The following is a 14,447-nucleotide window of genomic DNA, read 5'->3' on the forward strand; positions in this document are numbered from 1 at the left end:
CTTGCAAGAAGGAAACACATGGAGTTATGAGGACCCAAGAGAGAGGGCACGTACACCAGTGAGGGGCAGGAGCAGATGGGTGAGGTGTGCCTGAGGAGGACTTTACAGACCAGTGAGATGCTGGGTGGGTTTGAGGAATTCAACGGTCCCACCATGAGTGAGGTGGGAAGGGTGAGCCTGTCATCATGAATGAGGTGAAAAGACTGGCAGCAAATCGGGGCCTGCAGATGGGGGGTCGACACAAAACAGGGGGGCAGGAGAGAGAGCCTTGTCCTTTCATTGCTTGTGCTGTGTAATCGGGTGCTACACGCAAGTCAAAATTATCCTTAGTGCCTTTATCATGCCACAGCCATACTATCTTCAAAGCTCACCTCTTCCAAGAAGCTTTTCTTGACTCCCTGCTATGGTGGCCTTTCTGCAAATTCACGTTCACATGCCTTGATGCAGCCTTGGAACATGCAACTCAAAGTCCCAAGGCACTATCCAGAGAACACCAATTTGAGCTCAAGAAGTATGCACCAAATGGAAAGAATCAGGTCATTTTCAAAAGGCCAGTTTCAGTGGTGGGGGAAGATATCCCACTGCCTTTCTTTTCCTGTAAACATCCAAAAGTGCAGCTCCACACAGAATTGCTGAGCACCTTGTGGGGTCAGGAGTAATCTGGTCCTTCTCTCCTGAGTGGCAGCTGTTGGCCTCATCTGGAGGCTCAGAGCCTGCTGCCCTCCCACCATGAATCAGGAGGACAGGCCTTCTCCTACAATTGTGGCCTTCACAATTGTGAATTCAAATAACCCAGTTACATAACATGGCATTTGTGATGGCCCATTGTTCCGGCCAGCCCTCTCTGCTTTTGTCCCTTGCTCTGTGCGCTGGACCCTGAATGCACACCCATGCAGGGACCACGCGGCGCTCTGCATTCTTCTTTTCTCCTCAGCTGAAATGGATCTTTGCATCTACCAATTATTTACACATATTCCAGTTTCCTCCTCCAGAGCATGCCATGGTGTTGTCCAACTCACTAAAATTAGAGAAGAGTGATCTAGGGGAAGAAAGGTAGTAAGAGGCACTTGCTTGAGAGCTCTGCAAATAATAGATAGTTGGAGGAAAACCTGAAAGAGAGACTCTAGTTGCTGAGTGTGAATGGAACCATCCCTATTTCCCAATGTGGCTGATTTTATGATGTCAGCTTGCACCCAGCTCTAATGAAAAGGTCCAGTTGCCATTGCATGCCAGGGTGCTGTTCTACCTTGCATATTTCTGTCTTCTGTTTTCAGTCACAAACTGTTTTCTCTTAAAATACATATTTCTCTGAAAAAGCACAGTAGAACTTTAAAAAACAACAGGCCATGAATATAGTGGCCAAAGTTATTTGTTCTTTAGAAAAACTAAAAAGAAAGGAGTAATATACACTTGATAAAAACAGAAGCGTGCTCATGGATTTCTACCTTTAGCTCCTTGGCAAGGCTAGAAATGAGCAGATGCTGGAACAAGGCTGTTGTTAAGTCTGGCTTTGTCTACCTAGAGCTGCTGGCTCAACTGTTTTGATTGAACAGATAGTCTTGTTCTTCAGTGGGCCCTTGTGAGCAGCCTGCTCCGAGTCAGCAATATCGATCACTGAACTGGTGGTAGTTCTGACACCTGCAGAAGCATCCCAGCTGAACCACTTGGCCCTCCTAGTTTCCAAGCAGAGTCTCCAGTGGGGTTGTCCAACCATTTCCTTCAGGATATGGTTCTGCATTGTAGGATCTATGATTGGAGTCACCCATCAGGTGCCCAGAGCCAAGAATACGTGTTGACCTGATCTAGTACATGTTAGGACCTCAGCCATAAAACCTGAGAGCTATGCTGATGGTGATGATGTGTTAGCTTCTTCAGGTTGGAGTTCATTCATACAGTAACCCCCCAGGTGAGGATGCTGTGTACAGGGAGTACTTACTGAGTGATCACTGTGTGCTGGGCAGGGAATTCAATACTTTAGGAATGTTATATCACTCAATCCTCCCTACAGCCTTATTATTATCCCAATTTTATGGATAAACACAGTGTAGCCTATAGAGTTGATTGAAAACCTCAAGGCCAAACAACTACCAAGGGAGGAAGTTGCATGTTGAATCTGGGAAGCCTGATGCCCGGGATCCATGGTCTAAAGGAGACAAATGTATGCCCCATTCCATCTTTCCTTCAGAAAACATATTCTGTTCACTTTCACATTTACTTGTTGATGGAAAAGTAAAACAATGTCCTTTATTTTCACAGCTAAAAAAGTGGAAGAGCAAAACCCCAATAGTGTTATGTACTGTATGGTTTCACGAATTGAGATTATGTAAGTCTTCTATTGCCATGTGACAAATTGCCACAAGCCTCGTGGCTTAAAATGACACCCATCATTACCTGACAGTTTCCACAGGTCAGAAGTCCTAATGGGATCAGCAGGGCTCTTTCTGCCTAGGGTCTCCCAAGGCCAAAATCAAGCTGACAGCCAGGCAGGACTCTATCATGAGGTTCTAGGAAGAAATCTGCTTACAAACTTATTCAGGTTGTGGGCAAAATCCAGCTCCTCATTGTTGTAGGACTAAGGTGTTAACTTCCTTCTGGCTGCCAGTGGGGCCACTCCCAGCTTCTCAAGTCCCCTCTGGGGCCCTCATTGAATGGCCTCCTCCACCTTCAGAGCCAGCAATAGCAAGTCAAGTCTTGCTGCTTTAAATCTCTCTGACTTCCCAACTGCCACCAGCTGAAGAAAACTCTCTGCTTTTTAAGGGTTCATCTGACCCCCACTGGATAATTTCCATATGTTAGGGGGACTTAGGACTTTACTTAGATCTGCAAAACTCTTATCACAGAATCTAGATTCTCATTTGATCAAATATACAGGGGATAGGAATCTTGGTGGAGGACATCTTTAGAATTTCACCTACTATAAAGATAAAACTGGGCACCAGAGGATGGGCATTTGAGCTGTAGGTGGAGAGGAGTTGGGGACGGGCTGTGTCTTCACTGGGCCTCTCCTATGTATGCCCTTGCTACCTCCTGCCTATGTCTCCAACCTCTGATTTAATATCAACAGATGGATTTCTTGCCTGTATGCCAAAACTCAATTTCCCCATTTGTGGAAAGGAGGGTAAAATCACTCAAAATCTGTGAGGATTTGAGATAATTAAGTTGAGATAATGCTTGTAAAAGGTTTTACATGGTACCTGCATGTAATAGATGTTCAATAAACACTGGCTATTATCATTACTGATATTATCTATGATTGATTACTTACTTAGATGTAGCTCAGCTCATGATAATAAAAATGTCAGAATAAATAGATGGATGATTTTAAGAGTAGGTGATACTTCAGCTCTTTTTTAAAGACAATTTAGAAAGTGTTTTTAGGAAGCATTTTAGAAATTGCTGGGTGTTTGCTTTCTGTCTCAACTACCCAGGCACACAGGCCTTTTCTACTTACCCCAAGTGCACGCTCCTCAAGGGGACAATGCGTCCCACCTGGTATGCTCTTAAGTCTACAGAACAGCTATGTCAGAGGAATAATAATAAGGATAACAGCCAGTGTGCTTAGGACTTGCTCTGTGCCAAATACTTGACTGTGCACTTTACAAATACTGACTCTTAACCTTTGCTACAACCTTGTGAGAAATATATCAACCTTATTCCCCTTTTATAGAACAGGAAACTGAGGCTGGGCGAGATCTCATAGCTGATAAGATGCAGTCAGTGGTGCACACACTCCCACAAGGAATTTGGCAGCTTCAAGTATTTCTCTCCCCTTTTCACCTTTCCTGCTCCAGTTTATCACTCACTTTCCTTCAGTGTGTTGGGATTTCTGGTTTCTTGCACACAGGCTGCCCCCTGTCCAGATTACTAACTCCTAATTTCCACTTCATTTCCTATTGGCCTTCTCTCATGCTTTATGCATCTTCTCAAATGGCCTGGAGACCAGCTTCACATGAACATTAGGATTCAGGGAGATTGAGATAGGGCCTGACACCTCATATTTCTAACAAGCACCCAGGGACACTGTCCTATGGACCACATTTTGAGTGACCAGATGCAGGTGCATCATGGGCTCCATGAGGGTAGAGATCACGACTATTACTCTTGCATCTCTGGGGCCTGATCATCTGCTGGTGAGTTCCACAAGTAAGAACAGAGTGAACGGGTGAAGAAATGAAGAAAAGTATCCCATTCCTTTAACTGGACCTTCTCTGTGGTCAATTTTAAATGAATGACTGACTCCATCTTTGATGTCAGAGAGGCCTTGATTGAAACCACATTTCTACTCAAGACCCATGTGGCCTTAAACAACTTAACAGCTGAGTCCAAATTTTCTCTTCTATAACAAGGGTTTGATATCACAGAACCTTGTCCATAGTTGGCTTTGAACAAATGATAGAAAATGAGATCCCTGAATTCTCATCCCAAGCTTGAGTTCAATACATCTCCACTGAAACCAGAGTGACCACTGGAGTTCCATCAGCGGTTGGCATTTTGGTCCAAGGGTGAGGACATTCTTGTTCCTCATCAGCCTGTTTTCAGTTGATCCACTCACCCTCTATATAACAAGGCTTTGTGCCAAAGATGGCAGCAGTGATGAGCCAGAGAAGGATCTGGAGCAGGCAGGAATAGGCGTTGGAGGCTCTAGGTATCATTTAGGAGGTGGGGGTTCAGCTGGGGTCATAGTTACCCTGGCAGGCAACAAGGTAAACAGTGGAGGCCAAGAACATCAATTTCAGTAATAGTCTGCATTGGCTGAAATACTCTCCCCTTCTACTCAGCACCCTTCTCCACTTTCAAATCTACCTAGGATTTCTCCTGGAGAGCTAACCCTGGTTTTAGTACACACACACATACACACACACACACAAATATGTAAAAAATAAGTAGCACAGATCACTGTATCTCTGAGTCCAATGCAAATTCTTCAGTGCATCCTTCTCGTGTATCCCTTCTGAGAAATGAGATATTGCTTAAGTTTTGCTGTAATATTTGTTAGGCAGCTTAGTTTCTCTTATTTCCAGGTCTTCTTTGAAAGTTTGTTCTCCCTCCCTTTGGAAATTTCTTTTCTTTTTTTCTTCTCTTTTCTCTTTCCTTTCTCTCACTCAATTCCTTTCTTCCTCCCTACCATCTTCCTTCCTTCCCCCCCTTTTTTAAAAGATTTATTTATTCATTCATTCATTCATGATAGAGAGGCAGAGACACAGGAGGAGGGAGAAGCAGGCTCCATGCCGGGAGCCCAACGTGGGACCCGATCCCGGGACTCCAGGATCGCACCCTGGGCCAAAGACAGGCGCCAAACCACTGAGCCACCCAGGGATCCCTCCCCTTTCTTTTTGTTTATCCCTTTCAATCTTTTTCTTTTCTTTTCTTTCTTTTCTTATCATTCCCTGGATTTCCCAAAGAATAACAGGAGAAAACATGGAAAAGAAATTTCCCTTCCCAGACAAATATCTAAAGTGTCCACCACTACAGATGGTGTGACTTAGGCTAAGTTCCTCTGCCATCTCCTTAAAAAAATGTATTTAAGTTTTCCCCATATGGAGAAAAAATAAAGAGGAAAATAGCTCAAAACATAGACTGAGATATTAAGTGAGAAGCCCATTCAAGCACAGGAAAATATTGAAATGATGACAGTTCACAAGGGTTTAGGAGAGAGAGACCCTGGCACTGGAGGGTGTAAATGAGAGCCAGCTGGGAGTCCCCTGATGTGACTTACACACACACACAATACTCACCAAGAATGAGCACCAGTTAAAAATGGTGGCTGTCAGCCAGTGGATCGCCAACAATCTCCCCAACCACAACCCCCTCCCCTTGCCCTGGTCAGAACATAATGTTCTGGTGGCTTTGCTTTGGGTTTGACTGAAGTATCCCCACCTCTGACTGCCTTCGTATCCATCTCTGGCAACTGTGGACCTTTCCTCATCCCCATTGCACCACTCATTTGGGCCCTTTCATGATTCCTAACTAGTGGTTATTCAGTCATGATTGAGGCAGGAATCAGATCCTTGCCTTATAATCACAGTCGGCCAGTTATCATGGGGCTCAGCAAGTTGGTTCAATGCCACGAGGAAAATATATCATTCTGGGGTTTGGTTTAGACATTTGTCTTCCCTGATTTCTTTCTCCTTATGACTTAGGCCATTACCCAAAACTCTGCAGGGCTCTGAGGTAAAGCAGACCTATGTTTGAACCCAGCAGCTACTGGTACTAGGCTGGAGAGCCTTGGGCAAGTTTCCCGAGATCTGAATTCCACCACTGGCATAAAAAAGGGGGAGATTTAAAATATCAACATCCCAGTGTTGTAAGAAATAATGAAACAAGGTCCCAGCATCTCCCAGGAAAAGGGCAAAACTTCTTGGTATGTAGGTGATGATCATTTGGTTGTTTGTCAGTCTTTTTGTTGTTGTTTTTTCAATTACTTTTAGAAAGAGTAAGACATAAGAATATGGAGTACAAATTCAGCGGGTGCCATTTATCCATTAAGTGAGTCATTTGGAGCACACATTAGACATATTCAAGCCAGAGCGCTTGCATAACAGAACATATGCATACTTTTTGCACTTCAGAAAATGGTGACCATGGTCAGGAATGAACCAGGCTGACTGTGACCAAGCAGGATGCTGCTGTGGGCCCCCATGGTATGTGGCTGCCTCTCTATTCCCCGGTTCCAACACACATGGCTTTGTTCATTTCCTCAGATTATCATGCTCACTTCCTGCCTCAGGATCTCTGTGTGTGGCATTTCTTCCACTTAGAATCCTCTTTCTTCACTCAGTAGGTATTTTTTCAGTTCTCACTGTCAGGCATATTTGTAGGGGATACATTGGTGACCAAGACTGTGACCTTATAAGGCTTATGTTTTATAGGTTTGTGAGGTTAACTATGGGAAAACTGTGGCAAATAATCCAAGAAAGGGAAAATTCTGGAGTGGTAAGTACTATGAAAATAATTCAATACAGTCATGAGAGAGAAAGTGACTGGATACAAAGGTCAATGAAGCCCTCTTTGAGGAAGATCTTTTGAATTAAGGAGATATTTTGAACTGATATCTAAATGATGTAGGTAATGTAACTATTTCAGGAAAGATCATTCTAGACTGAATAGCAAGAGCAAAAGCCACACAGAGTAACTTGTTCTTAAGATGACTGCCCAGGAGTTCTTTACTCCCTGCGTATATGTGCCTTCCTGCCACTAAGAAGCAGAATCTATATCTCCCTTATTTTTGAATCTGAGCTGGCTTTGGCAACTCACTTGACAATTAGAATGGGACAAAGGTGATATTCTGGGATTGCTGAGGCTAGGTCATAAGAAGTCCTATAGGTTCTACTTTGGCCTGTTGGAACACACTCGTGGGGTACTCCCCTTCACATCCCAGTTGCCATGCTGTCAAAAACCTAAGCTCCACACAGAAGTCACATGCAGATGTTCCATTTGACAGACCCAGCTGAGCTCCTAGCCCACAGCCAGCATCAACTGTCACTTGAGGGAGCCATCTTGGGTGTCAAATCTAGTGGAGTCCAAGTCAACAACTGACTACAACTATAAGCAAAAATCACCCAGCTGACCCCAGTCAACCACAGAACTAGGAGAAGTGATCATCAAATGTTGTCAAAAGTCACCAAGTTTTGGGGTGATATGTTATGCAGCAGGAGATAACCAGAACACCCTATGATTCTTCTCTGTCTACCTCTAGCCCTTTCAACTTTGTTAATTCCTTATTTTTCAACTCCAACATTATTCCTGCAGAGGGACCTGCTGATAACCTTCACCCCAGATGCTCAGGCATCTTCCTATATGTCCTCATGGGACCTTATGTTTCACCTTCATAGCACTTACAATAATCTATAATTTGTATATATTTTTATGATTATTTGAAATTGCCTCCCCCAACTAGATTCCATGTTCAGTGATAATTCTGTGTGTTTTGCTTGCCATAGCATCCCCAACACTTATCACAGAGCCTGGCACATGGTAGATAATCAATAAATATTTGTTGAATAAAGTAATAAACAATGGAATGAATGCATTGACTTCAGAAACGATACCGAGTTGTCAAAGTTAGCATACTTGATAACAGACATTGTCCCCAAACACTAATTCATGTCTGGTGGCCATGAATGGCTCAACTTTTTATGAATGAAAGCTTACAAGTTAAAATATCAAGTGTCTAGGACATGTGGAGCCCAGAATAATTGATTAAAAGATGGTTGCAGAGGACGAGGAGTCCTGAAGTGGGCATATTATCCTAATGGAATATGAGTGGGATCCTTGGATCATCTGGTTCTCAAGCTATTCCCAGAAGAGTCAGCAACTTGAGGCCTTTAATATCCCCAGGATCCCACACCAAAGCCATAAGCAGCATGCACTCAAAAATGCCTCCAGAGCGTCTAAAACATGGCCCATGAAACTCCTCCTGGTTTACCTTCCCTCTACTTTAGATGCCTATTTTCCTGTTTGCCACCTTTATATAATAAAAATAGTTTTTAGGTCTTATTACCAGCCATTATGAACTTACTATTTATCAGGTACTATGCCCAGTGCTTTACATGCATTATCTCATCTAGTCCTCTCAGAAGCCTATGAGGTGGAGCATCCCCCAATTATAGATGAGTAAATTAAGGGACAAAGAGTTTAAGAAATTTGCCCAAAGCCATGTAGCTAATGAGAAGCAGGGCTAGGTCTCAAAGAAAAAATAAACAACAAAGAATCAAACAAACTAATAGAAAAGATTTAAATGTTTCCAAAACACAGGTTTTTATCCATTCTGTTTCAATGCCTCATAAAAGAGAACACATTCTCTTGATTTTGACCCTCTTAGAAATCTAGCTCAGAACTAGTTGACATGGCTCTAAGCTGGACTCACCACAGGAGATGGCCTGTGGTGACACTCTATCAAGTTTTAAACTGTGAAACTTCTGGCACTGGGGTCAGACTCCCCTTCTCCACCAGGGCCCACCAACCTGGAAACATATCTGTATGGGTGTCACTTGCACATAGAAGGCACTCAGCACTGGCTGGCAAACAGATCTCCACATGGCACTCTGAGGACCCAGGGGACAGGAGCTGAGCACACTGTTAAGCTGACAGCTGGGGGAGGAGCTCGGATCTCAGGAGAACCCCTGAAAAACACGGCCAAAGTGAATATCAGGTGCAACAGATATTGTGGGTGGGCCAGTTTCAAAACTGATCAACATGTCTGGGAATCTGAAAGACTGACTCAGAAATCCCCGGGCCCTTGGCTGTACCATTATGTTAAGGCTATAGATCCCACAAGTGAGCTTGCTCTCATCTTCTTTGCGCTTCCCTGACTCTCCCCGCCTCCCCATCCCCGCCCTGTGTGATAGCTGCCTCATCAAGTGTGAATCATGAAACCACATAAACTGCAACAAGGCCATCCTCCTGCCGACTTCTGGGAACATAAACAATAATAATGTAAATTCAACGTACTAAAGGCTTAAGCAAAGCGCTTAAAGGAAATCTATATTTTTTACGTAAACAGTCTTCTGTTTACTGACGTGGTAACAGTTGTTCTGCTCAACTCTGGAAGGTCTAAAACCAGCTTGTCATGGAAGCAAAGGATACAACCTATGGCCAGGAGATCGCAAAGGGAAGAGAAGGCAAAAACTTCACTTTTAAATGTCCCTTCCCTCTTCTGCAGTGCTGGTTAGTGATACTTTTGTTAGGTAGTTAGACATCCACATTTCCCTTTGAATAGCTCTGAAAGAATGCTGTGTAGGGCAAAAGGTCTGGTGTGTGTGTGTGTGTGTGTGTGTGCACGCACATGCACGCGCACACATGCGCACATACAGATGAAAGAGAGAAACAGGGACCAAAGGGAGGTCGAAGGTGCTAAGGAGTTGAAACTCAGACACTGCACAAACCATGAAAAACTTTCCCACCATCTATATGTCTCCTTTTGTCTCAGAGCTGAATATTGATCCTAGGTGGTGATCTGCATGGCTAGAAAACGTCAGACAACTTGAAAATTCCTTATTGTTGCTAACCACAAATATTCGGGATTTGCCTTATCTAGGTTATAATAAGAACCTGCCAGGGAAAAATTCAGACATACAAATCTTTGTGTAAACTACTTTAAGAGTCTTAAGCTGACAAAAGCCAGAGTAAAGTCTGAAATTTTGTCCTCAGAGTACCCATAATTGAGGCTCCAGCTCTTCATATATTGCAACAGGATTCCTGCAGAGCTTGGGTTTTCCATGTATGTCATCCTATGTTCGGGCCAGAACAGTCTTTCTTTGATCTGTGGCCTCCCTGTCTAAATATCTGGGAACAGTAAGAGTGATGGAATAAGATGGATTTCAGGGCTTCTGGCGCTGATTGGGGCAGGGGTGAGAACAGTCTTAACATTACCCTCCTCTTCATAGTTATTGTTGTCTGTCCAGAATCCAACCACTTTTTCTAAGAGCTTGGGCCAATCATACCTTCACTTTCAGAAATTTAAACCTCAAGCACAATCACCCAGTCAAAAAACAATGGCAGCTAACACTAGCTATCTATCTCACTGAGGCCAATCAGATGAATGATGAGATGCTGACAGGAACACGAGAACTACTAGAACTAGTAGTGTTGGTTGTGCCTGCCTCCCATCCTGGAAAGCAATCCTGCTGCTGAATAGCTTAACGTATTCTGAGAACTAGTTGAGCCAGGTTGTCTGACCCCATGGGCTTAGGCACACCTGTGTAGCTCACAGGCACAAATTCTATTTTGAGGGTGTTTGGGGGGCCAATTTTTTAATTATTTTTTTTACTTTAATTTTATTTTAATCCAATTAATTAACATATAGTGTATTATTAGTTTCAGTGGTGGAGTTCAGTGATTCATCAGTTGTGTATAATACCCAGTGCTCATTATATCAAGTACCCTCCTTAATGCCCATTCCCCAGTTACCCCATCCCCCAACCCCTCCCCTCCAGTGACCCTCGGTTTGTTTCCTATAGTTAAGAATCTCTTATGGTTTGCCTCCCTCTCTATTTTTATTTTATTTTATTTTATTTTTCCCTCCCTTCCACTATGCTTCTATGCTATTTCTTAAATTCCACATGAGTGAAATCATGACAATTATCTTTCCCTGACTGACATTTCTCTTAACATAATACCCTCTAGTTCTAGCCATGTCATTGCTAATGGTAAGATTTCATTTTTCTGGTGGCTGAGTAATATTCCATTGTGTGTGTGTTTGTATACACATATATATATTAGTGTGTGTGCATATATATATATATATCCCATTGTATATATATGGGATATATATACAGTATATATATATATATATATATATATATATACACACACTCACACAGCATATATATATATATATATATATATATATATATATATATATATACATCTTCATTATCCATTCATCTGTCAACGGACATTTGGGCTCATTCCATAGTTTGGCTCTTGTAGACATTGCTTCTATAAACATTGGGGTGCAGGTGCCCCTTCAGATCACTATGTTTGTATGCTACCCAGAGCAATCTACACATTCATTGCAATCAATATCAAAATGCCATCAACATTTTTCACAAAGCAGGAACAAATAATCCTAAAATTTGTATGGAATCAAAAAAGACCCTGAATAGCCATGGGCAACTTTTTAAAATTTAAAACATTTATGACAAAATTTACCACTTTAATTATTTCTAATAATTAAAATAAATTAAGTATACAATTCAATGGCATACAGTACATTCACTGTGTTGGGCAACAATCATCACTATCAATTTCCAAAACTTATTCATCAACTCAAACAAAAGTTTCCATTGAAACAGTAACTCTCCATCCTCCTCCTCCAAGCCCCTAGTAATCTCTAAGCTTTGTTCTGTCTGTCTCTGTGAACTTACCTCATATGAATGGGTCATATAACAACCAACTTTTGGTATCTGGCTCATTTCATTTAGCATGATGTTTTCAAGGTTCATCTATATTGTAGCATGTGTCAGAATTCAATTACTATTTAAATTTGAAGAATATTCCATTGTATGGCTAGACCACATTTTGTTTATCCATTCATCTGGTGATGGCCATTTGAATTGTTTCTACCTTTTTAGTGGAATAACGCTGCTATAAAACTTTAGTGTAAAAGTACCTGCTTGAGTCCTTGCTTTCAGTTCTTTGGGATATGGACCTGGGTGTGGAACTGATGGATCATAGGGCAGTTCTATGCATAACTTTTTGAGGAAACACCACACATTGTTTTCCTCAAGTCTTCAATGGACCAAATGAATGGACCCACTTGACACCTAAGTCATATCCCGGTCTCATATGGACTGCTGTACCTTAACTACAGAAGGGAGAATAAGGAATTAACAAACCAAAGAGTTACTTACTTGTATAAGACACCTAGTAGGTACCAATTGGGTATGATTTTTTTCACATTATTTCTTTTAATTCTTACAGTAACCATATAAAACAAGTGTTTTTGATTTTATACACTCTCCTCATTATCTTTAGCAGATAAAGCAGAGTTTTTAAAGTACAGGAAACTTCCCAAGGTCACTAGACAACAAATCTGTTTGGATCCAAGCCCCATGCTCATTCCACTCTCTACCACAGCTTCTTTTAGTTAATCAGAACACATATGAGGTAAATGATCCTGAGCAGGGAAATCAGCCAGCCAGCTCAGCTAGAAGTCTAAACTGGTCACCTAGGTGAAGTTCCAAATTTCAAGGCAAAGCATGGGTCAGTTCCCAGAAGGCTCTGCATTCTGGCCCTGGGTCATCCTTGTCTGGGCCAGGGTAGTGAGAAAGAAATGGAAGGAAGGAAGGAAGGAAGGAAGGAAGGAAGGAAGGAAGGAAGGAAGGAAGGAAGGAAGGAAGGAGGAGGAAAGGAGGAAAGGAAGGAAGAAGAAAAGTAGAAAATAGAAAGGCCCTCTGGTCAACAGTGGGTGTATAACCCCCAGCAGTCATGTACTCTGTGTTGGCTAACCTTTCACATAAAGCTGTCCCTGCTGAGGTTACGTCCCTCCTCTCTGTGGCCTCAAGGAACCCAAGAAACATACTCATTGCTTCTTTGGTTATTTTATAAACAGTGCTTGGAAACCACGAGTCATTATCACTCTTCTGGCCAGCCAGTCAGACTTTCCATGCCCTTGTGTGCCATGCCCTTAATCTTCCCAAAGCCAGCAGCATCATTCCCTTAAACCAAGAGGATTGTTTACTTTGGCCATAATCAGGGCATAGTTTAAGTATCAGCCCATCTTCTCCCAGTGCCCAACAGGCTTTAGGGCTACAATCCAAACATTCATCCCACCATCCATTCTTTTATTCACACAATCATCCACTTACTCCTAGATCCTCTAAGTTTTACCCAGGCAAATATACATCCATATATCTATCCATCCATTCATCTATTTATCCATTTACTCACCCACCCATTCATCTACTGATGCAAGTATCCACCCATTTATTCCCTTTCAATCATTTATCTAGTTACATTTCCCCCATTTATCCACCTACTTACCCAATAACCAATACAACAATTTATCCACTCATTCATGCATAGATGCATCCATCCATTCATTACCTACTGAATTACCCATCACTTCTTCTTCAGTCACTGAATCACTTACTTATTCAGTCACCTAACCACTTCTTCACTAAATCTGTGATGACGTATTATGGGCCAGGCACCGGTGCTGATGTTGGAGGAACAAATGTGAGCAATATGGTTACCCATTCTCTGCCTCCACCCACAATCTTCCATTGATTAGCCTCCATTCATTTATCCACCTTTGTAGAATTCCACCCCTGTGGGTACTGATGTCGTCACTGGGAGACTTCCAGTGAGGTTCAAAGAGAGGAACAGATGAACCCTGATTCAAACCCATGCAGAGAGTACAACCAAAAAGGTAGTTAGGAAGGACTGGCTAAGAGACAAAAACTACTCAATAGACAAAAGGCAAGAACTCCAGTTATCAATAAAAAGAAAGAAAATTTGCAGTGAGACATATCAACATGGGATCTGAAGAGATTCATTTGGGTACCAACATTAGTCACAGAGATATTAGTAAGTCATTCTGAGTCTTCCTGAGGGTCAAAAGAAAGCTCAAAAAGGTACCTACATGATTAAGACACTTCCATTCATTATCAATTTATTCATTTATCCACCTATCCACACATCCCTATATTTATCCATCTATCCCTCTACATTTGTATTGTTCAACAATTACAGCAGGGGCTTTTAACCAGGGCTCCCTGAATAGGTACATTCACATTAATGTAATTAATCCTTGTACCTCCAATGTCTTCCATTGCTACAGACACACAGAAGTGCAAATTAAATATTTGCTAAATAAATTAATGAGGACTCTCAGTTATGACTAGATAAACCCAAACCAGAAATGGGGCACCTTGATCAGATAATTTGGCTGGCTCTAAGGATGGTATGAATAAGTTTAATTTTTATATGACTGCTTAATGGCA

General features: G+C 42.1%; 1 long non-coding RNA gene across 17 annotated transcripts in view; it reads right to left on the minus strand.

Moving 5' to 3' along the window:
- The window catches only part of LOC140629701 (uncharacterized), an 802,104-nt gene that overhangs the window by 364,219 nt on the left and 423,438 nt on the right, over positions 1-14,447 (minus strand). The window lies entirely within an intron of this gene.

Source organism: Canis lupus, chromosome 3 (genome assembly GCF_048164855.1).
Source record: "Canis lupus baileyi chromosome 3, mCanLup2.hap1, whole genome shotgun sequence".
NCBI lineage: Eukaryota > Metazoa > Chordata > Mammalia > Carnivora > Canidae > Canis > Canis lupus.